Source organism: Cyprinus carpio, chromosome B25, assembly GCF_018340385.1.
Source record: "Cyprinus carpio isolate SPL01 chromosome B25, ASM1834038v1, whole genome shotgun sequence".
Classification (NCBI taxonomy): Eukaryota; Metazoa; Chordata; class Actinopteri; order Cypriniformes; family Cyprinidae; genus Cyprinus; species Cyprinus carpio.
The window spans coordinates 578,827-602,444 of NC_056621.1; the positions used below are offsets into that span (position 1 = coordinate 578,827).

Here is a 23,618-nt window from a genome sequence, read left to right on the forward strand (position 1 = left end):
GAAATTACAGTAATATGCAATGTAGAAATATTAGCAGTGTTTTAAACAGGGTTTCAGCAAGTTTTGTTCAATTTAAGCATTTTTACGAGCTTTTTAAGAAAGAACCTCAAATGAATAAATTAAAGGTAACACAATATGTCATTATGTTGTTTAAATAACTTCTACTGTATCTTCTGATCATACTGCAAAACGTGCTGCTCTTCAGTATTTTAGTCTTGTTTTCCAGTGCAACAAGTTTTCATTCCTCATTAGCAAATATTTGTTCTTGTTTTAATAGTAAACTCATGTCATTATGCTTAGAAAACTAGACTTCTTCATTTTGCATCTCCAGTAAACACATCTTAATTAAGGATGTTTAGATATTTTGAACTGTAAAACAAGGCAAAACACTGAGGAAGATGTCATTATTTTGCAGTCCATGCAGTATTTAATGCAGTGACTTCATGAATTTCAGATGTTCAGCTCTGATTTAAGAGCTCTTATTTTGTGGAAGAGTGCACTGAAACTGTTTAAGACCTGCAGGACCCCTGTCTGAGTGTGCATATGATTATTGGTGATATACATCACAATCTGAAGCTCTGTACTGACTTCTCTCCATGCAGCACACGTGGCAGAGCTCGGTCTCGTCTTTGCCGTCCACACTGGCACAGGTGCAGACCTCCAGCCCATACTTCTCACAGATGGATCCGGAGCAGCCCTGAAACACAGAGCAGGAGTGAGACAGTGGACTGTGCTTAATTTGAATACAAGAACACCTTTAAAATGGAGAAGAAAAGTGCAAGGTTTCTGAAAAATAATGAATACAGAATAATTTATAGGCTACGACAAGGTTTAATCTGGCCGCAGAGGAACACAACTGGATTGCCTGATATAAAGAGACGCAATCCCCAGAACAATGATTTTTTAAAATATTAGAATGAGTACATTACAGTATAAGAGTACATTATTATCTTCTTCATGTAGGTCACTATAATGGTGAGATTATATTGGTGTTTATGATGCGGGTTAATGAAGACGTTCGTGTCAGACGTGTGTGTCCGTGTGGTTGGCTTTGGGGTTTGATTTGGGGTATTGGGTGGGGGAGTGGTTAGAGGTGCCGTTATGAGTGCACTGATGATCCTCGCGACACTTCTCGTTCCGGCCCTTGTAGGAGCACTCGGCCCTGCAGCAGGGGCCCTGACTCGGACTGCACACACACAGCATATCAACACATTCTGGCATCATGCACATGCTTACAGTGAACTTCCACGACTTCTCACACAATTATTCATGACCTTATGCTCTGCTACTTTACAATGAGAATAAAAATATTCTCAAATTTATCATAGCATGTTTATTAAAATGAATGACTATTATCTTTGCTACTTCTTTGTTTTCTATGTTTTAATAAGTGCAAGCTGCAACTGCACCAGACGTTACTCCATGCAGAGAACATTTCATCACATCACTGAATATTGTCATTTAACCAATAATATGAGTTAAACTCAGGGCCTGAATTTCATTTTGGAAACTATTTTGGTCTAACAGTAGAATTCAGGTACAAAAACATAAAAAAATTGAATAAACTATCAAATACAAAACAGATTCTTGTTTCAAAAGTTATTCAGTTCAGCAGCAGTGAATGTGTTGTTTTGATAATCATTAATGACAGACAGCACAGCTTTAATAATGCTGCACCCGACCTGTGTCCGAGGCGCTCCTATGGCGCTTTTCCACTGCACGGTACGCTTCACTTTTGGGGGGTTTTCCACTGGGTTCAGCACCTGGTACTTTTTTTAGTACCACCTCGGTTGAGGCTCCAAGTGAACCGTACTGTTACCAAAACATGACGTGTAAACTCTGCTGATCACGGATCGTCACTACCTGCGTCACTGAACTTGCGAATCAAACACAACGGTTTCGAATGAGCGCACCTTTTTTAACAACCAAAAAATGGCTGTTTCGTGGTCTATTGAGGAAGTACAGACGTTCCTCTTATTGATAGCAGAGGAGCGGATCCAGCAAGAGCTTGATGGGGCGACACGGAATAAAGTTTTTCAGCAGTAGTGGCGGCACAACTATAACAACATGTAAATAATCCCACCCACGTTAAAGTGGTACTAAAGCTGCAGTGGAAACGCAAACAGAGCCGAGCTGTGCCGAGCTGAGTCGTACCACGCAGTGGAAAAGCACCATTAGAAGTTCTGAACCTGCTTGGGCCTTGGGTTTTTTGGATCCAAATGGACCCGTGAAGACCTCTACTACTAATATGGATCCAACAGAAATCACGCTGGAGAAACACACACTGCACTGAGCACTGAGTGCTGTACCTGCAGACTTTGTTGGGTTTGAGTTTGCACTTCCTGTTGTCTGGCTGATTGGCGTCGTAGCAGCACTCGTCTTTATGATGATTGTTGCCACAGTCACACTCCTCGCCCGGCTCCACCAGACCGTTCCCACAGATGGGCTGTCCAGACTCTGACACACACACACACACACACACACACAGTGTCAGTGCTCCAGCTGAAGATCAGGACTCACTCTCCCGCCGCTCTGAGACTCACCTACGAAACAGCTGCCACTCTTCTTCTCCAGCACCTGGCTGATGTTCTTGACGCTGCAGACGGAGAACTTGTTGTTGTTCAGCTTGTCTCCGGATGTGGCTCGAGCGTACATGATGTAGTTCCCTCGCTCTTTCTTATCCTGGCTCTTGGACTCGCCCGGAGTGCACTCCGACCCAGAGTCATGCTGTGGATCATCATCATCACAATAATCATCATTATCATATTAGGGATGCATCGCTCCGATACTGTAATTTTCTGCGGATCTGTTATCGGTCAGACGAGACCAATCAAAATCCGATATTGTGCGTATAGAAGCGGTTCCGTAGTTCAATGTGAGGTACGGATTAATATTGAAGTCATTAAATTCAAGTTCACATAAACTCTTTCCACTGCAGCTGTCTGTCATCCTCCATTCAGCAATCAAACTGTGTCGCGTTCGGTTAGTTCGGTTACTAAAGTAAAAAACTCTATTATGTGTTAAGAGTAACTGAGGTTTAAAACTGTTCAGAGATAAGGCTCATTAAACTAACACACAGATTTAATACACTACGTATCAGTATCTCTTCCCTTTGTACTAGTGATGTCCGGTTTGTGAACCAATCGTTCGATTGGACCGGTTCTTCTTAGTGAACCGGTTGAATCAGTTCACCAAATCGGACTGAATCGTTTGAAATGGTTCGTGTCTCCAATAAGTATTAATTCACAAATTACTTAAGTTATTCACTTTTTTAACATGGCTGACACTCCCTCTGAGTCGAAAAAAAAAAAAAAAAAAAAAACAATATCCTGGAGTAATTCTTTCACTCAAACAGTGCACTGACTGAACTGCATCATCAGATACTCAGAATTTTCGGGATCGGATCGGTTCTGAAAAAATGGTATCGTTGCATCCCTACATCATAACCATCATCATTAACATCATTAACATCATCACAACATCATCATCATCATCTTCATCATCACTAGGGGTGGGCAATATACGGTAGACATGATTTACCGGTAGAGATATTGGACTTATCGTCTCTATCGTGGTTAAATGCTCATGTGACATTACTGTGCTTATCGTTTGTATGCGTTTTTAAGCATTGCAGTCTAAAAACAAGTGATTTTAAGCCATTGAAATGCAATCAGCAGCAAAAGAGAACTCATAAAGCTCTTAAAGTGACAGCAGTCTAAAACTCCTGCTGTCTGTCATTCGTGGTACTCAAACAACACAAGTGAAAATCTCTCACTCACTGCTCTTGACTAAATCACTTTTGGAACTTTAATAAAAAGAAATATATATTTAATTTAGACAGTGAAGAATATGCAGTTTTTATGCATATTTTTTTTACAATTTAGTATGTAGTATTTCTTATTTTTTTATTCTACTGTAATTTTTGTTCTGTTGCTTGTAATTAGTTTCTGATTCTTAATCACTGGCTTTCTGCTTGTCTTCAGTGAGAGTATTTCTATGGTATCATGTTCTATGGTAAATGCTGAAAAACTATATTGTGATATGTATTGTTACCATGAAAAAAGTACTTATATCGTGATATAAGATTCTGTTCATCTTACTCACCCCTAATCATCATCATCATCATCATCATCATCATCATCTTTAAGTCCCACCACTCTTTACACACTGAGATGAATTATAATCCTGAAAGTATTTAAATTTACATCAACAGGGTTTCTGCTGGTTTTATGAAGGTAAATTTAAGACTTTTTAAAGACCTTTTTAAAAACAAAACAAACAAAAAAAAATTATAAGGAATAAACTGAATTGAAACCTGTTCTGTCAATCTCCATTACGTTTTAATCAGTTCACAATAACAGCTTGAATATCTCTGCTCATAAACACAAGAATATGGAAATAGCTTTTACTGTTCCTTCTGAACAAACTGCTGCTCTTCCTCAGTGCTTCCAGTGCATATGTCTGAAGATACTTACATCAAGATACATTTACATTTACTGGAGAAACTAAATTACATGTGTTTTATGAAAATGGTCAACCAGGGACAAATAGAGTAAGAAAAATCAACTGAATTTGAAGGTTTGAATTTGTTCTGATGGAGCATTTGTGTTTTAAGCATAAAACTGTTATATTTCTCAAAAAACAAGACTTTATAAGTTCAATCTGCATCTCCAGTATAGTTCTCTTGATTAAGGATGTTTAGATATTTGTACTGAGAAACAAGACAAAAAGGTCCCTTTTTTGGTTGTGAATACAATTATGCAGCCTTTAATGACTTTAGAACTTGAAGACTTGAGACCTTTTTAAGGCTCGCAGAAACCCTGAATAAATCAAGGAATAAACTGTAAATGAAGTCTACTGTGTGTTGTTCTCAGTCAGATCTCCTCATGTCAGGGTGACTCTGAAATAAGACACAGTCTGGACCTTCCTCCTCACTCACCGGGAACCGAAGTTGTGTCCGACCTCGTGAGCGAAGGTGATGTGTGAGACTTGTGGAGGCACGTGTGAGGCGTAGTTCTGCACCGTGATGATCCCGGTGTTCAGAGACTTCTTCTTGCCATCAGAATACAGCTTATTCTTCTCACAGATTCCCCCAGAGCTCCCTGAGAAACACACTGCAGCATCAGAGGCCTGAGGGAAAACACTTCATCAGAGTGAACATCTTTATAATGCAGCACAGTTACCGGCTGGAGCGCCGACCCAGGCCAGACCCAGCACTCCGTCATCAAAGTCCCGGTCAGTGAAGACGTACGCCAGACAGTAATCGTCGTGATTCTGCTCCGAGTTCAGCTCCAGGAACTTCTCCACACCGATGTTAGCGAAGCGGAAGGGGTTGGAGCGATCGCGCTCATCACTGGTGGTGTTTATCTGAGACGAGTCGAACGACACAACGCTGTCAGGAACCAGCTGCTGCGTCTAAAGCTGGGCTATTAACAACTAAACAACATTTGTGTTACTGAAAATATACTATATATATATATATATTGAAAAACAACTGGTTCAGCTAGTCGCTAATTAAAAAAACATTTCCTCATTTTGCATTAAGATGATCATGGAAGCACATTTCCACCACATTAGAAAAAATATCATGCTTTGATGAATAATTATGACGTGAAAATTTGTAATTATGAAATTAACACTTTGTATTATAATTGTGACGTATGTTTTTTTTTTTTTTTTTTTTTTTTTTTTTTTTTTTACTTTTTATGTCATAATTTTGACAAAATCTGAAATGATGACAAAAAGTCAAATAAATGACAAATCATAACTAGGAAATACAAACTTGAAATTAAGGCAAAATTTTGACTTGCGTAATAATTCTGACTTTTTATGTCATAATGATTTAACCAAACGTTACGAGGGCTTTCATAAAGTATTAAAATAAATTTAAAAATATATAGAAATATTTACCTAAAAAACATACCTACACAACAAAATGACTACAACTTTAACTGAAATGAAAAAGGAAAACTTAAACTTTAAATGTTATTGTTCCTATAACAGTATTTCAGTGATAGTATAACATCTGGAAGTGTTTTGAGCTCTGCGCATGCACTCATTAAATGTGAATCACCCGTATCCTCTTGACCATGAAGCTGATGTTGCGGATTCCATGAAGTCCCGTGCCCTGATAGATGGCATCGATGGCCTTGACGTGACTGGAGATCTGCGCGGGACACAGAGCATCATCATCAGCATCACCACTCACTGATCTAGCCGTCTCAGGGTCAGGACAGGACAGATCAGGTCAGGTCAGAAACGGACCTCAGGTCAGGTCAGGTCAGGTCAGGACAGGACAGGACAGGACAGGACAGGTCAGGTCAGGTCAGGTCAGGACAGGTCAGGTCAGAACGGGACAGGTCAGGTCAGGACAGGACAGGACAGGACAGGACAGGACAGGACAGGACAGATCAGGTCAGGTCAGGTCAGGTCAGGACAGGTCAGGTCAGAACGGGACAGGTCAGGTCAGGACAGGTCAGGACAGGACGGGACAGATCAGGTCAGGTCAGGTCAGGACAGGACAGGACAGGACAGGACAGGACAGGACAGATCAGGTCAGGTCAGGTCAGGACAGGTCAGGTCAGAACGGGACAGGACAGGACAGGACAGGACAGGACAGGACAGGACAGGACAGGACAGGACAGGTCAGGTCAGGTCAGGTCAGGTCAGGTCAGGTCAGAACGGGACAGGTCAGGTCAGGACAGGTCCACAGGACAGGACAGGACAGGTCAGGACAGGTCAGGTCAGGTCAGGACAGGACAGGACAGGACAGGTGGAGGTCAGGTCAGGTCCAGTGACAGGTCATGTCAGAACGACACAGGACAGGTCAGGTCAGGACAGGACAGGACAGGACAGATCAGGTCAGGTCAGAACGGGACAGGTCAGGTCAGGACAGGACAGGATAGGTCAGAACGGGACGGGACAGGTCAGGACAGGACAGGTCAGAACGGGACGGGACAGGTCAGGACAGGACAGGACAGATCAGGTCAGGTCAGAACGGGACAGGTCAGGTCAGGTCAGGTCAGGTCAGGTCAGGACAGGACAGGACAGATCAGGTCAGGTCAGGTCAGGTCAGAACGGGACAGGTCAGGTCAGGACAGGACAGGACAGGACAGAACAGATCAGGTCAGGTCAGAACGGGACAGGTCAGGTCAGGACAGGACAGGATAGGTCAGAACAGGACGGGACAGGTCAGGACAGGACAGGTCAGAACGGGACGGGACAGGTCAGGACAGGACAGGTCAGGTGAGGTCAGGACAGGACAGGTCAGGTCAGAACGGGACAGGTCAGGTCAGGACAGGACAGATCAGGTCAGTCAGAACGGGACGGGACAGGTCAGGACAGGACAGATCAGGTCAGAACGGGACAGGACAGGACAGGTCAGGTCAGGTCAGAACGGGACAGGACAGGTCAGGACAGGTCAGGACAGGACAGGACAGGACAGGACAGGTCAGGACAGGTCAGGTTAGGTGATGTAGGGGTAGGACAGGTCAGAGGACAGGACAGGACAGGACAGGACAGGACAGATCAGGTCAGGTCAGGTCAGGTCAAGTCAGAACGGGACAGGTCAGGAGAGTACAGGACAGGACAGGTCAGGACAGGACAGGTCAGGTCAGAATGGGACAGGACAGGACAGGACAGGACGCACCTGAGCGATCACGGCCTCTCTGCTCGTGTAGTACTTGTAGAAGAGGTGATCAGTTTGGATGAAGAGCTGGCAGGTGTTCTTCTCCACCTGCGTCATCCTCTTCTTCCTCAGCTAAGACGTGGTCATCTGTGGACGTGATCGTCTCCTGAGGGAAACACAGACGCCTCATCACCTGAGAGTCAGCAGAACTTTCTCTGAACAAACACTGAAGCAGATGTCTGACCTTGAGCGGATCCTCCAGCGCAGACGCCTGATATCTCTTCATGCGCTCGAACACAGACGAGTCCGCACAGCCACCTCCCGGCCCATACCTGTGAGGATAATCTGATCAGGTGACAGAGAGGAAAAAGAAACACCATCAGAACCTGCTCAGAGCAGATGGACTTCATCATGATGTGTTATCAGACTCTGAGCAGATCACATGAGTTTAACTGGGATGCCCAATCCAGTCATAAAACAGACGCTACAATTTTAACATGAAATTTGCTAAAGTTTGGATGAATGAATCAAAAGTAGGTCAGTTTACTTAAATCTTGTCTGTGAATATGAAACCACAGAAACAGTGTTTAAATATGAATCCTGTGTTCTGTGTGTCTCTGTGTGAATGAATGAGCAGGCGCACAGTTTAATGCAGTGGTTCCCAACCTTTTTCAACTCGCGGCCCACACAACCAAAACACATGTTTGCGCGGCCCACTGCAAAAAAATGAACTGACCCCGCTATTGTTTGGGTTAATAACTTAGTACTCGAAGCTAGATTGTTAACTTTGTTTATTGAATGAACTAGGGCTGTGCGATATGGACAAAAAAAAAAAAAACCTATCGCAATTAATCACAATTTTGACACACACAGATATGCTTTACAGTCATGAATGCATTCAGGATGAATTTGAAACATATTTCCAAAAGAAAACCAATTAGAGCTTTATCAAAAGTTGTAACTTCTCTAGAACAGACATAAGTCAAAATAATCACTATAGTAAAGGTGTTACAAAATTTCTAGACTTATGGCAAAAAAATATAAATAAATACATCATGTGACCAGGGACTTTTTTTCTTTTTTGCCATACATGGTTCAATAGAGCTCATTAATTGTAGCGGTGCTTCAGGTGTTGAAACAGATTTGTTTATACATTATACAGGTTCACACGTAGGCCACACGCGTCTGCAGTGCGTATACAGTATGTGTATGCAGTGCAGCAGCGAGAGCGCATTAATGTAATGCGAAAGCACATTAAAATAATGCGCGAGCGCGAATCTGTCTGTTCACACGCAGATTTCTTTTGCTCTGTCACAAAACCAGACGCGCTTGCTCAGATACACGCTGCTCTCGCCCGGAGAGAAGTGCGCGCACTTAAAACGTGTCTTCTCTCTCACTCAAACTGCGTCCTGTGCACTCACAACTCTCTCTATGCTCATGTGCTAGATATTAATTATTTTCGCACGTTTTTATTTCTACCCTTTTACCGCGTGCAGTGTGAACGCTCTGATCCGTTAACATGGGCTCGGAAAAAAGGCGCATCACAGACAGTGTGTGAACCTGGAGTTATGTAGGCATATTCCCAGTCTGTTCTGTTCTCGCGCAGTATGTCGGATGGCATACTGCGGGAGGTCAGGAAACGGAAAATCGTGCTATAAAGCGATTTAGAAACCGCGCACGCTCAAATCGTGATTTTATGACGATTTCTATCGCACAGCCCTAGAATGAACTGGCAAAGAACAGAAAATAACTCTGGTTTATTTAATTATATATATGAAATGATGTTATTATGTTTTATGACTTAGACATTTTTACATATATTAACAATATTATTATTTATTTTAATAGTAATTGGCGGCCCACCTGCAATACCATGTCGGCCCACAGGTTTGAAAACCACTGTTTTAAGTATGTATTAGGAACACCACACACTGAAGAGTGTGATGCTCGCGGTGATTTAATTCAAATGGAAGAAACGGAATTTGGGAAAAAAATAAAACGGATTTGATATGGCTCTAGTTTAGGGTTAGCGGTCAGTTAAACAGAAAACATGTGACCACCAGCTACAAGACCGACCAATCAGAATCAAGCATTTCAGAGAGATGTGTCATAAACAGTTAACTACATTGAAGCTGTTCATAGCACATAATTATCACAATATGTATATATCATAGAGGCACAAAAACCCCTTGAGTAAGAAAACAAATAGACGTTTTATAAAAATCCCAAATATATGAACTAACATTGTCAATGTGCAATTCTTTTGTTACAGTATTCATGAATCTGGTTAGTAAAAACACAGCTGCTCATTGTTTGTTCATGTCTGGGGTTTGTAAAACGATATTACCAAAAACTTTTGTTTTTAATTATGTATTAGTAAATGTTGAAATTAACATGTTAGTCAATAATTTAGGAGTATTTTTCATTGTTAGTTCCTGTTAACTAATATTGACAAGTACAAATTGTTACCAACAAATCAGTTTATGATTATAAATAAGGACAATCCGTAACAAACTGATCCAACAACTCTGCTGAACTCAATCAGACGCACGTGACAGTGGTCTTGAGTTAGTAGCGTCTCTCTCAGGAACACTCGTTTGGTTTCAGAGGAACAATCGTAGCTTAGAATGAAGCTTGGTTAAAAAACACGACTCGAGACATTTACATTGTTGTTTTTCAGCCGTTTGGTCCTGAAGTGCTGAAGGCCGGTTAAACACGCAACACAATCGCAGCAGAAATCACCCTGTGACCTATGAACGCTGTACATGTGTCAGCATCTGTCGCTGGATAAACACAAGCAGTCTGGTGAATAAGTGACGAGAGAAACGTCACGCCCTGATGAAGATGCAAGCTGAGCACAGAGCTGTTTCTCCTCCTGTATGAGGTGTTCAGTGTTTCTCACTCACGGATGTCGTCCTCGTGGTAGATGACGGAATGGAACGGGACGTTCTTTCCCTGCAGAATATCTCGACCCGCTGCTTTCCACGTACAAAAGCCTCGATGGGTCTGAATGAAGCCCTCGAACTTTCCCGTCCACGACCGAGCCCGTGCGTCAGGAGAGCCCTGTTTTCACCTGAGTGACAGACGGACCCGGATCAGACGAGATGAGCCAACAACATCACAGACAAACACACAAGATCTGCTCGTGCTTCTGAGAGAGAGAGAGAGTCTCTTCTGCTCACCAGGCTGTGCTTATTAGGGCTGTCAAAATGGCTGAAAAACTCTATTTGAATTTTGTACTTCTATATTATCAAATTTGAATTATATTCAAATTTAAAATGCATAATTTCAGTTAGGGTGAAGAAAAGCTTTTGTCTTCTCTCCTGAGGCCACAAGAGGGTGCATCGAGCAAAATATTACTAATGCACGTTTATTCAAAGCATTAGCATTGGTTTCAGTTTTGATGTAAACAAGATCTTCTCCACATTGATGTTCTCTAGGGCTTGTGGACAGCAGCGCACCCCGCCCGCGTGCAGGCAATTTTAGAGACCGTGAGGACAGTGTGTGTACAACAGCACATGCATGAGGTGACTGATGAGACAGAAGTGGTACTGTGTGTTGAGTTCGTCCGCATTTTGAAAGCCGTGACGCTGCTGCTGGGCGCAAGACGGAACGCGGCATTTGAAGTATACCCGGGACGGGCCGTAAAGCATCCTCCTTAACGCACCTCCTTAATTTGAATGCAACCTTTTTTACATTCGAATGTGGATTTTTTAGTTTTTAAATTTCGACAAAAAATTCGAAAAAAAAAAAAAAAAAAAAAAATTGACAGCCCTAATGCTTATGCCATCAAAAATACAGTAGAAACTGTGAAATATTACAATTCAAAATATCTGTGATCAAAACATCATTACTCCAGTCTTCAGTGTCACATGATCTTCAGAAATCATTCTAATATGATGATTTGGTGCTCAAGACACATTTCTGATTATTATCAATAGTTGAACACAGGTGTGCTGCACAATATTTTTGTGGAAACTGTGATGCACTTTATTTTCAGGATTTCACAGATGAATAGAAAGATCAAAAGAACAGCATTTATTTGAAATAGAAATCTTTTGTAACATTATAAATGTCTTTACTCTCACTTTTGATCAGTTTAATGCAGGCTTGAATTGATGAATGAAAGTAAGGTTGGACAATATGGCAAAACAAAAGAACGTTTGACTGATTCTCAATTTTTAACTATTATTAACGAGTCAACTTTGAAAATGTAACTACAACATGATTCAAGTAACTTATTCTTTATTAACCCTCTAGTTTAGAAAATTCTATTCCAAGTGCAGCACACATGAAGTCATCAATATGATGTAAATGTTAAACAAATCACTTGTTAAATATCTCTGCAGAAAAGATGCATGAACACAACTACATCTTGTACAAACGTGTTCAGAAATAATACGAGGAAAAATGCTTTAAAAATGAGTCAAAATAATTTAAATTCAAAATGTAATGTAAGTAATTAATTTAGTGTCTTAATCAGTAGTGTAAACACACTGGGACTGATGAAGAATGATCTGGAGTATATCACCGTATATTTCTCCGGTGTAGATGTGTGAGGTGTCGTAGTCCCAGCTCCTGTCCCACATCTCCAGCTTAAAGTCGTCTGAGAACAGCCTGGTGTCTCGCTTCATTCGCAGCTGAAATGTCTGAGAGATGGAGACAAGCAGCAAGAAGAGATGACACACACACACACACACCTCACATACTGTTTTTCATGCATGTTTTACTTAACTTCTTTAATTTAGTAAAATGCTTGAGATGCAATTTTAAGTGCGCTATAAAACCTAAAGTGTTTATTGTTATTATACTGATTTATGAAACAATACCTATGAGCCGTTCATGTCATGTGCAGATAATTAGTTTCTCTCATATGCCAGATGAATTCAAGGTGTTGATGACAGAGACACACTGACATAATCCATCGGTAAAATCTTTCTGGTTCCACTTGTTCAAAAGGTTTAATCTGGATCAGAGTGATCTGGATGTGGAAATCCTGTGTTTTGCTATCTAGGATCAGGTTTTTCAAAGCAACATTGGACTGGATTAGGGATGTTCATTTTGGTTATTTTTCCTAACCGACAACCAACGCTCGTTAACCAATTATTAACCGTTAACTGTCAAGATTGTTTTAAAATAGAATTGAATTAAATTAGAAGTATAAGTGTCTGTGACCCATTAAAATACTAACCTCTTGTTGGGAAGGTTGTGCTGCCTAATGGTTAGGAGAGTTGGACTCGTAACCCAAAGGTTGTGCGTTCGAGTCTGGGGCCGGCAGGAATTGTAGGTCAATGTAACAGTGCTCTCCTCCCTCATTAAGCCGCCGCGTTTCCACTGTCAGGGTCAAAGACGGGCGTGCTAGTGGCGTGCCAGGCCAGTCGCGTTTCCACTGTCACTTCCGGGACTTGATCGAACCTCGTCGGGGCTTCCTCGGGGCCAAAACGGCAGGTTTTTTGGCCTGACGAAAGACCTTGGGCCAAGCTGTGGCCAGCTGGGGCTAGAGGAGTGGTTATGAACAAAAAGGAGTTTCTCCGCGTCTGGAGCGCGTCAGAGCCGCGGATCATTTCAGGCTCATCTCAGAGAGTCAAAAAGACTGTGGTAATGTATGTTGTGGTCAAATTCTCTATCACAATCATGTATTTATTTAGTAACACATTTTATCTGTCATAAGTCTCGTCTCGAGAGTTTAGCTCCGCGTAGCCTAGGTCATAAAAATATAACAATGGTTTTTTTGGTTTTGGGAGCTTTAATAAAAATTATATAAAGTAATAATTCTTTCTAAATGTGATGTTATATAGGCTACTGTGACTACAATAAACATGTCACGTCACTGTTTTCACTTTCAAACAACTGAACATGAGGATTCACATCCTCTCTCTCTCTCTCTCTATATTATATTATAGATCTATAGTATATTAGGGCTGTCAAATGATTAATCACGATTATCACATCCAAAAATAAAAGTTTTGTTTACATAATATATGTATGTGTACAGGGTATATTTATTATGTTATATAAATCCACACACATACATTAAATTATAATATAAAATTATTTACATGTATATACGATTGTTATATTTATTTTCTATTTAGATATTATATATAAATATATATGATAATATAGAAACATAACATATTCTTCTTAATATATATACATGCATTGTGTGTGTATTTATATACATACATAAAAAATATACACCAGTATACACACATATTTATATGTAAACAAAAACTTTATTATTTTTCTGGAGGTGGTGATTAATCGTGATTACTCATTTTGACGCACATCCCTAAGTATATATAATATATTATTATATATATATATATATTTGCATTGACTTGCATAGTGTATATATATTAAGTATTGGAGGACAGTTAAAAAAAAAAGGACAAAAATTTGTTCTGTTTGCTGTTGGAATCAGAAATCTCGTGTAAATATGATTTGAAAGATGAATATGAGACAAACTCTACAGAAGGTCACATTTTAATTATTGGGTGATGATTCAACACAAAGATGTTTTACCAGGTAAGAAGATCAGCACTTTTTTAGAGTTTCATCTCCCTATCTGATGTGAGCATAAGTATTGGAACAGTTGCCTCACAGCTCTTTCTAAGTGTTCAGCTGTGTCCTGTTGCATTAAGTCTTTCAGATATTAACAGCAGGGAATGTGTGTCCTTATCAGTTAGTATAGCCATTGATTCGTTGTGCATTTTAAGTCTTGCATTCGATGATGACACACGCAAACCAGGAAGAAGACGAGGAAGCCGACTCTGAAAGAAAAGCAAGCAATTTGGATGCTAAAAGAAAAGAGGAAGTCAATTAGAACTATAGGAAAAACAAAACCTACAGAAAGCTGGGGTGATGCTCTGATAATCTACAGTCCGCAGGAGAATTTGACACAGAATTACAGAGACTGACTACAGCAAGATGCCAAACCTCTGATCAGCAACCAAAAATAGAAAGGCAAGACTATTCACAAATGTGAGTCAGTAGAGTTTTGGAACTGAGTTGATGGGACCGATGAGGACAAAAGATTAAACCTTCCATCCTAAGTGATTGGAAAGCAAAAGTGTGTAGAAAAAAGGGAACTGCAAATGATCCTAAGCACACAACCTCATCTGTAAAGCTTGGTGGAGGTGGTGTCATGGCATGGGCATGCATGGCTGTCTCTGGAACAGGACCTCTTCATTTTAATGATGACTTCATGTATGATGGCAGTAGCAGAATGAATCTGGAAGGGTACAAAATCATCTTGCTACCAATATTCAAGAAAATTCCACCAGACTCATTAGAAAGCACTTCATATTGGATCAGGACAATGACCCAAAACACCCTGTCAGTTTAGTCAAGGACTATATCAGGGCAAAGAAATGTAAAGTCTTAGATTGCCCAAATCTATCTCCAGATTTAAATCTGATTGAACATTAATTTCACCAGCTGAAGAGGAGACTAAAGACAGAAACTCCCCAAAACAAGCAACAGTTGGAATTAGCTGGATTAAAGGCTGGAAAGCATTTCAAAGCATAAGACCAAGAGTCTGGTGATGTCATGTTGGTTGCAGACTCACACTGGTCTGATTGCCATGCAAGGGATCTGCAACTAAAATATTAGCTTTAATCTTTTACGTCTTATAATTCTTATGCTCACAATTCAAATAGGGGGATGAACTCTAAAAGTGCTGTCCTTTTAATTTGGTTAAAAACATGTGTCGATTAAGACCTCCATAATAAAATGTGACATTCTGTAGTTTTGTCTCATATTCATCTTTTAATCATATTTGCAAATGTACTGACTCCACAGCAGAGAGAGCAATATTGTCTTTACTGTTCCAATACTTATGGAGGGCACTGTACATATATATATATATAGGCCTATACAAGAAATATTTTTACTTAAATAATAAATTAAGAAAATGAATGAAAAACAAGTAGCCTAGTATGCAGAGTTTCTGTTAATTTTTGTACTGCATGAAATGAACCCAGACGGCAGAAAGCGGCATCCTGTTTTTCATTAGGCTTATTTTACAAAAGCACAAAGATTTTGTGGTTTATTGTGAATGTCAACAAGTAAAAGGCAAACCTTTTACCAAAAATTCCGATTATCTTTATGACTAAAAGGAGTAGTTGCTTCCACTGTTTAGAACAAGGAAAAAACTCCATTGATTGCGCTGGCGCCCGCACGTGCGCAGCACAAAGTTAAGCTTTGCTACCTTGAAAATGCAGCCTGTTCATTATCATAATAAAAATACAGTCAGTCAAACATATGGGGTTAAACACACTGCTCAGTTTAAAAATAGGCCTATGTAGCAAAATCTGTGCCGTTAAGTGTTATCACCGTACCGCCCGTGATGTTATGCAAAAACATTTAGTTTTACGTGGATATTGGAACGCGAGTGAAGTAGGCTAGGTTACATAATAAATAATAATTTGGCAAATACATCATTAAAAAGGAAACATTTGATTATGTGTCGAAGGACAGACCCAACGTTGGTTTCCAATTAGTTTTAGCCTAAATTAATTCATTTTGGCTTGTCGTTTATATTTTGTTATAACTTCTTATATTTTTAATTCTTGTTCTTTTCTAAATACTGTTGATTGAAATGATTTGTTGTGGAGTGAGGGGGAACTGATAAATAACCAAGCTATGTTTACAGTGTTTATTATAATGTTTGTAAACTGGCATTAGGTCTATTCCGGAATGAAATAATAAAATGCGACTTCTTATAGCGTACTCGACTTCTGTATTTTTTTTGTAAAAAAAAAAATTCTATTTATTTTTTTTTATACAAGAAGCTGATTTGAACCATGCAGCAAACCTTTTTAAACCGTTTAACTGATTGTATTAATCGGTCAAAATTCTTAAAATGAACATCCCTAGACTGGTACACACTTTCCAGGTTTTCAATCTGAATTACTAGTGCTCTACTACCACTTGTTCTGACTGGTCCATCTCTAAAGATGTGATTAAAGTGATAAAAAAAAAAAAAGCTGAATATAATATTTTTGTTTGATATTAACAGATGTTTGGGGATTTAGGGACATAGGGTTGGGCTGATAGACAATGCCATCGATGGCTGATATATTGAGCCGGCATCGTTTACTTTGTTGTCTGTTTTCTATACCGGCACGGAGACCTCTTTACATGGTTTCGTGGTGCTTGTTGTTGCATTTTAAAACACAGTTGCAATGTTTTCAACTGACATTATGGCATTTAAAATAAAAACATTCCAAACACAGGCCTGTATTTGGAGGTTTTTGCTCACATCTCATTCGGCACAAATCCTAATGTTTCCATATTCGCAATGTATTTGAATGTTAAACTATTTTTTATAATGCAAACTAGGCTTGCACTTTACATGCATTCACATATAGACGGAAAAGATTATCCTCTCACATGAGAAAAAATGTCCTTGGCACAACAGCAGAGTGGGCCGGTATACTACGGTCTATTTAAACTGACCAGTGTAAGCATTTATATGTTTGGTTGACTGTATTTGAAGTTTGAATTGCTAGAATAAGTGCGCGCGAGGCACCAGCGTGATTGAAACAGTTGAGACATAAAAAAAAAAAAATTGTGCACACTCACAATAAAAACAGAAGATTTGTGCTCTTGTAAAATAAAGCAAACAAACAGAATGCGCGTTGTCATGCCTTTTTTCTACATGAACTTATGGAGCGCCGCCACACTTCTGTTTTAAATTCGTTATCTTAATTATTTAAGTCAGATATATGTAGTTTTTTTTTTTTTTTGAAAACCTGTGCCCTAGTTAGGTCCATGCAGAAACTAGTGAACAATGCTCGGCCGTTTAGTGACATCACTGAATGCTCCGGGAAAACGTGTTGTCAGGGTCGGTCACAGTGCCTTTTAATTGCTGTTTTGAATCCAGCATTTATTTATTTACAAATTATAAGCTCTGATTATGACAAGTGTGGTATAAAAGCTTTGTTTATTAAAGAAATAATTGGTTAGCTGGAAAATGTTACATCGCACCATACTTTTGGATGCCGTTCCAGCCCGTAGACTACATTTACACGGCTTTGTTCTGGTTTGCCGGTTGGTCACGAATTTCCACAAATTCAATAATATTTAGGCATTGTTTCTTTTCCTAAATCCTCACCGTCTAACCCTCCAATTTCGCAGGTTTATTTTATTGTCTTTCACTTTTAATCACTGTTTTTGCATCTCTTACTGTGGTAAACATGGGAAGGGAAATAAAAAATAGAATTAATTAAGAATTCGTTTGATTTATTCATTTGTTCCCTTATTTCGGTTAAATCATGGGTTACTTAAGGAACAAATTAACCAAACATGGACAGTTGCCACAAATTAATAAATCGTAGGAATGGATTAACAAGTTGTAGGATAGCCTTTCTGTCCTGTGTCCCACAGCCCTGCAAAGCGCATGATATGAAACTATTATCTGCGGAAATTACTTAGTTACTACATTTCTATTGCTTTCCATGTTTTGTGTTGTTTCTATTTTAATGTACTTTTTAAGTTTAAATCACATTAAAAGCTTAATTTGTACATTATAATTGAATGATGATGCATTTATATACCGTCACCCACAGCCGCTCGCACGTGTTTTGCGCATGAGCTGCACACAGCCCAACATTAAACAGGTTAATCGTCCATGATTGCTTTAATCGATTGCATCTCTTATCGACAATTAATCGAGCGTCGATTAATCGTTGACATCCCTAGTCCTCAGTCATCTCTCCTTACACCGTGTGTACACCGGATGGCGCATCAGCTAAAGACTGTCTACACCGGACGTGACAAAGCGACAGTTGAAATTTGTGTCCGCTTGACATCAACAAAACGCGCCAGCAGTTTACTGTCAGGGATTTGTCGCACCGCATCCAGTGTAGACGGCATCACTGATTATAATGTGTTCTACTGACTGATCTTTATATGAATCTCCATTATAGATCAGTGGTTCTGCAGTATTTTGCCCCGCTCAGACACAGTGTTAGGAGTTTTCCCCATAATTCATGATTCACTCCCAAATTACATTTTTGTTCCTGGAATCCACCCTTCTGCTGGGATCAGAATAATCCAGGTTTTTTGGACAAAAAGTACCCAATCTTTCTAAGACATTTTGAACAACACAACCTGAGGATTTAATCCAGATCCAAACCAAGATTGGATTTTGTGATCTAATCTGAATTCAGAATGTTTTTTTGAACAACCCATTTTGAAGATTTGAAGATTTGATTTGATCTCCGATCGGAAGCGGAGCAGGAAGGATCCCTCACCTGCCGTGAGCGTGGAACTCCAGCTGCAGCTCACGCTCCTGCAGAGACAGCGCTCTCTTGGCTCTCTGGTGCTGACTGTGCAGCAGATCCCTGTCATACGACAGACCCTCGTAGTGACGGATGTACTTGCTCAGGGGGTTGCCATAGTAACCTGCCAGAACACATGTGACAATGAGCACGTCTGCGATTGGCCCGCGGTGATCACATGACTTGTGAGAATAAACAAGCTCAGTGCACCACGTCAGATATCTGCAGCTACAGTGACGTTACATGGAATAATAGCACATCAGGATCTTAACTAATACAGCACTGTGGAATATGAAAGGAACATGTTATTCATTTAATCTGATACCAACATGAAGGGAATTCTCATGATTCGTTCTGTCAGTGTAACGCGTGAGCCGTAGTTCAACATTCAGATGAACTTACAAAGCAAAGCGGCCTTATATTCATTCTTCTAATAACACGTTTAATACATGTCTAAAAACTAAGGCCGATACTGATATCTAGAGAGCAGTGCAGCCCAGGATTAATCATAGAAAAACATTTAAAAAAAAATAACCTAGATAGTTGCCAAATGATCTCATTTTCATTATGTTTAAGAATAAAATGGCTAAGATTGATAATAATAAAAATGTAATAATATTATTAGTGATGATTTTTTTTTATATAAAATCTAGACATAAGACAAAAAATATACCAAAATTTACTAAAACTTCAAAATGAAAATTCTAAAATTAAAACGAAATTCTAAAAAAAAGACAAATACACAATAATAATTTTCTTTAGTATTTATTTTTAGAATTTTAAAGTTTTAGTAATTATTACTAAAACTTTAAAATTCTAAAAATAAATACTAAAAAAATTATAATAGTACATCAACACTGGTGTGACCAATATATAGTGATATATATATTACAATATCAACTTGAAATTAGATTTCTACATTTATTTGACATGATCGGTGCTGTGGCTTTGACTAGGAAACCAGAATGCTGCTGATGTTCTCAGATGCTGATCAGTATATGGATGTATGACTGATAAACTGCTCATCTATGATACAGATATATGATTATTAAGATCTGGATGAGGCCATCTGGAGCAGGTTCATTAAAACCATGGAGCTGCTGAAAACACAATCAGCAGCAGCTGTCCATCTGTCATTACTGAGAGACAGCGTTATATACCGTACAGTAATCATCAGCAGCAGTCATTACTGAGAGACAGCGTTATATACCGTACAGTAATCATCAGCAGCAGTCATTACTGAGAGACAGCGTTATATACCGTACAGTAATCATCAGCAGCAGTCATTACTGAGAGACAGCGTTATATACCGTACAGTAATCATCAGCAGCAGTCATTACTGAGAGACAGCGTTATATACTGTAATCATCAGCAGCAGTCATTACTGAGAGACAGCGTTATACTGTAATCATCAGCAGCAGTCATTACTGAGAGACAGCGTTATATACCGTACAGTAATCATCAGCAGCAGTCATTACTGAGAGACAGCGTTATATACCGTACAGTAATCATCAGCAGCAGTCATTACTGAGAGACAGCGTTATATACCGTACAGTGATCATCAGCAGCAGTCATTACTGAGAGACAGCGTTATATACCGTACAGTAATCATCAGCAGCAGTATTTACTGTGAGGTAGCGTTATATACTGTAATCATCAGCAGCAGTCATTACTGAGAGACAGCGTTATATACCGTACAGTAATCATCATCAGCAGTCATTACTGAGAGACACAGCGTTATATACTGTAATCATCAGCAGCAGTCATTACTGAGAGACAGCGTTATATACCGTACAGTGATCATCATCAGCAGTCATTACTGAGAGACAGCGTTATATACTGTAATCATCAGCAGCAGTCATTACTGAGAGACAGCGTTATATACTGTAATCATCAGCAGCAGTCATTACTGAGAGACAGCGTTATATACCGTACAGTAATCATCATCAGCAGTCATTACTGAGAGACAGCGTTATATACTGTAATCATCAGCAGCAGTCATTACTGAGAGACAGCGTTATATACCGTACAGTGATCATCATCAGCAGTCATTACTGAGAGACAGCGTTATATACCGTACAGTGATCATCAGCAGCAGTCATTACTGAGAGACAGCGTTATATACCGTACAGTGATCATCATCAGCAGTCATTACTGAGAGACAGCGTTATATACCGTACAGTAATCATCAGCAGCAGTCATTACTGAGAGACAGCGTTATATACTGTAATCATCAGCAGCAGTCATTACTGAGAGACAGCGTTATATACTGTAATCATCAGCAGCAGTCATTACTGAGAGACAGCGTTATATACCGTACAGTGATCATCAGCAGCAGTCATTACTGAGAGACAGCGTTATATACCGTACAGTGATCATCAGCAGCAGTCATTACTGAGAGACAGCGTTATATACTGTAATCATCAGCAGCAGTCATTACTGAGAGACAGCGTTATATACTGTATATTAGTCATCAGCAGCAGTCATTACTGAGAGACAGCGTTATATACTGTATATTAGTCATCAGCAGCAGTCATTACTGAGAGACAGCGTTATATACTGTATATTAGTCATCAGCAGCAGTCATTACTGAGAGACAGCGTTATATACCGTACAGTGATCATCAGCAGCAGTCATTACTGAGAGACAGCGTTATATACCGTACAGTGATCATCAGCAGCAGTCATTACTGAGAGACAGCGCTATATACCGTACAGTGATCATCAGCAGCAGTCATTACTGTGAGAGACAGCGTTATATACCGTACAGTGATCATCAGCAGCAGTCATTACTGAGAGACAGCGCTATATACCGTACAGTGATCATCAGCAGCAGTCATTACTGAGAGACAGCGTTATATACCGTACAGTGATCATCAGCAGCAGTCATTACTGAGAGACAGCGCTATATACCGTACAGTAATCATCAGCAGCAGTCATTACTGAGAGACAGCGTTATATACTGTATATTAGTCATCAGCAGCAGTGTGATGTGTTTATGGGAATGATGGAGAACCGTGGAGTCTCCTCCATCGTCATCCTCATCTGAAGCTGGATGTGTGTTAGCTCCTCTGTCAGCCCAGGACCCTCGCATTCCAGACTCTTTTGTCACACTGCAGCTCAGAGAAGCGTTCAGGACCGAAGCCGCAGCGAACATCAACGGGAACCGGCGGATTTGCGGGAATAACGGAATAACGGTCGCGTTAGCATTAGCAGCGCTGCTATCGCGCAGCATCACCGATTCAGAGCCGAACCGCTCTAAACACACATTCACACCCACCTCGAGCGGACCTGAGGGAGCACAGGAGGCACAGCAGCACCGACAACACGGCCGTCATCGCGGACAAACGCATCTTTAGCGCATGGATGATGGACGGGGTTGGGTTTTATTGTTTACAACTTCGGTCCGGCTTGGGGGCTTTGCGTTCTGACGTCAGACGCACAGAGCGTGTCAGCGAGCCCCTCCCCCACGCCTTTATTCCGCAAGCGCAGTCAAAGCCGAGATTTACAGCAAAGGCTGAGCTAACGGAGAAAAAATGCAATAACAAACATATTTGAAATATTTTCCAAAAACAAATTGAAATCTCCTAGAGGGATTTTTTTACTCTATAATTGAGAATTGCTGGTTAATTACTATTAAATACTGGGATAGGGTAACTTAACCTAATCCTATACTAATAAGTTCAAGTTCAAGTTCAAGTCTGCTTTATTGTCAATTTCCACATGTACAGTACATACATACAGAGAATCGAAATTGCGTTACTCTCAGTCTCCGGTGCATACAGATAACATTAACATTAAAGCCTAAAAAAATAACTAGATCAAATATAAAATGTAGATACAATTATACAATAAGGGATTTATAAAATATAAAAGACATATAATAAAAATACAAGTTAAAAATAAAGTTAAATAAAGCAGCGCAAGGTAAATGACAGATATAGTGCAAATCAATGAAGTGAACAACAGTGCAGTTAAAAGATTTTTAGTGCAAAAAAATCACTTATTAAAATATACTTATAAAATAAGTATAAAATATACTTAAAAATCACTTATAAAATACTACATTTCAAAATTCTACAAACCATGTACCCTTCTAATTAATTAATATCAAGAGTCACTGATATTGATGATGTATGCAGTTTGTGTAATGCTGGGAAAGTCTTTTATTTTCCGACTGTAAGTAATGGTGCTTCATATAACCATAATCCAGAGAAACAAATGTTAATGATAAATCCCCTGTGATGTTTGTACTGGCTACTGTATACAGGCCACCAGGGCACCATACAGACTTTATTAAAGAGTTTGCTGATTTTAAAATCCGAGTAAGTGCTGGCTGCAGATAAAGTTTTAATTGTTGGTGATTTTAATATCCATGTTGATAATGAAAAAGATGCATTGGGATCAGCATTTATAGACATTCTGAACTCTATTGGGGTTAGACAACACGTCTCAGGACCTACTCATTGTCGAAATCATACTCTTGATTTAATACTGTCACATGGAATTGATGTTGATGGTGTTGAAATTATGCAGCCAAGCGATGATATCCCAGATCATTATCTAGTTTTGTGCAAACTTCATATAGCTAAAACTGTAAATTCTACTTCTTGTTACAAGTATGGTAGAACCATCACTTCTACCACAAAAGACTGCTTTGTAAGTAATCTTCCTCATGTATCCCAATTCCTTAGCATATCCAAA

The 23,618-nt window shown here is 39.7% G+C and overlaps 1 pseudogene; it reads right to left on the reverse strand.

Moving 5' to 3' along the window:
• LOC109062319 overlaps positions 1 to 22,502 on the reverse strand; it is a 30,525-nt pseudogene extending 8,023 nt beyond the window's left edge.
• Between the last annotated feature and the right edge of the window lie 1,116 nt (positions 22,503 to 23,618).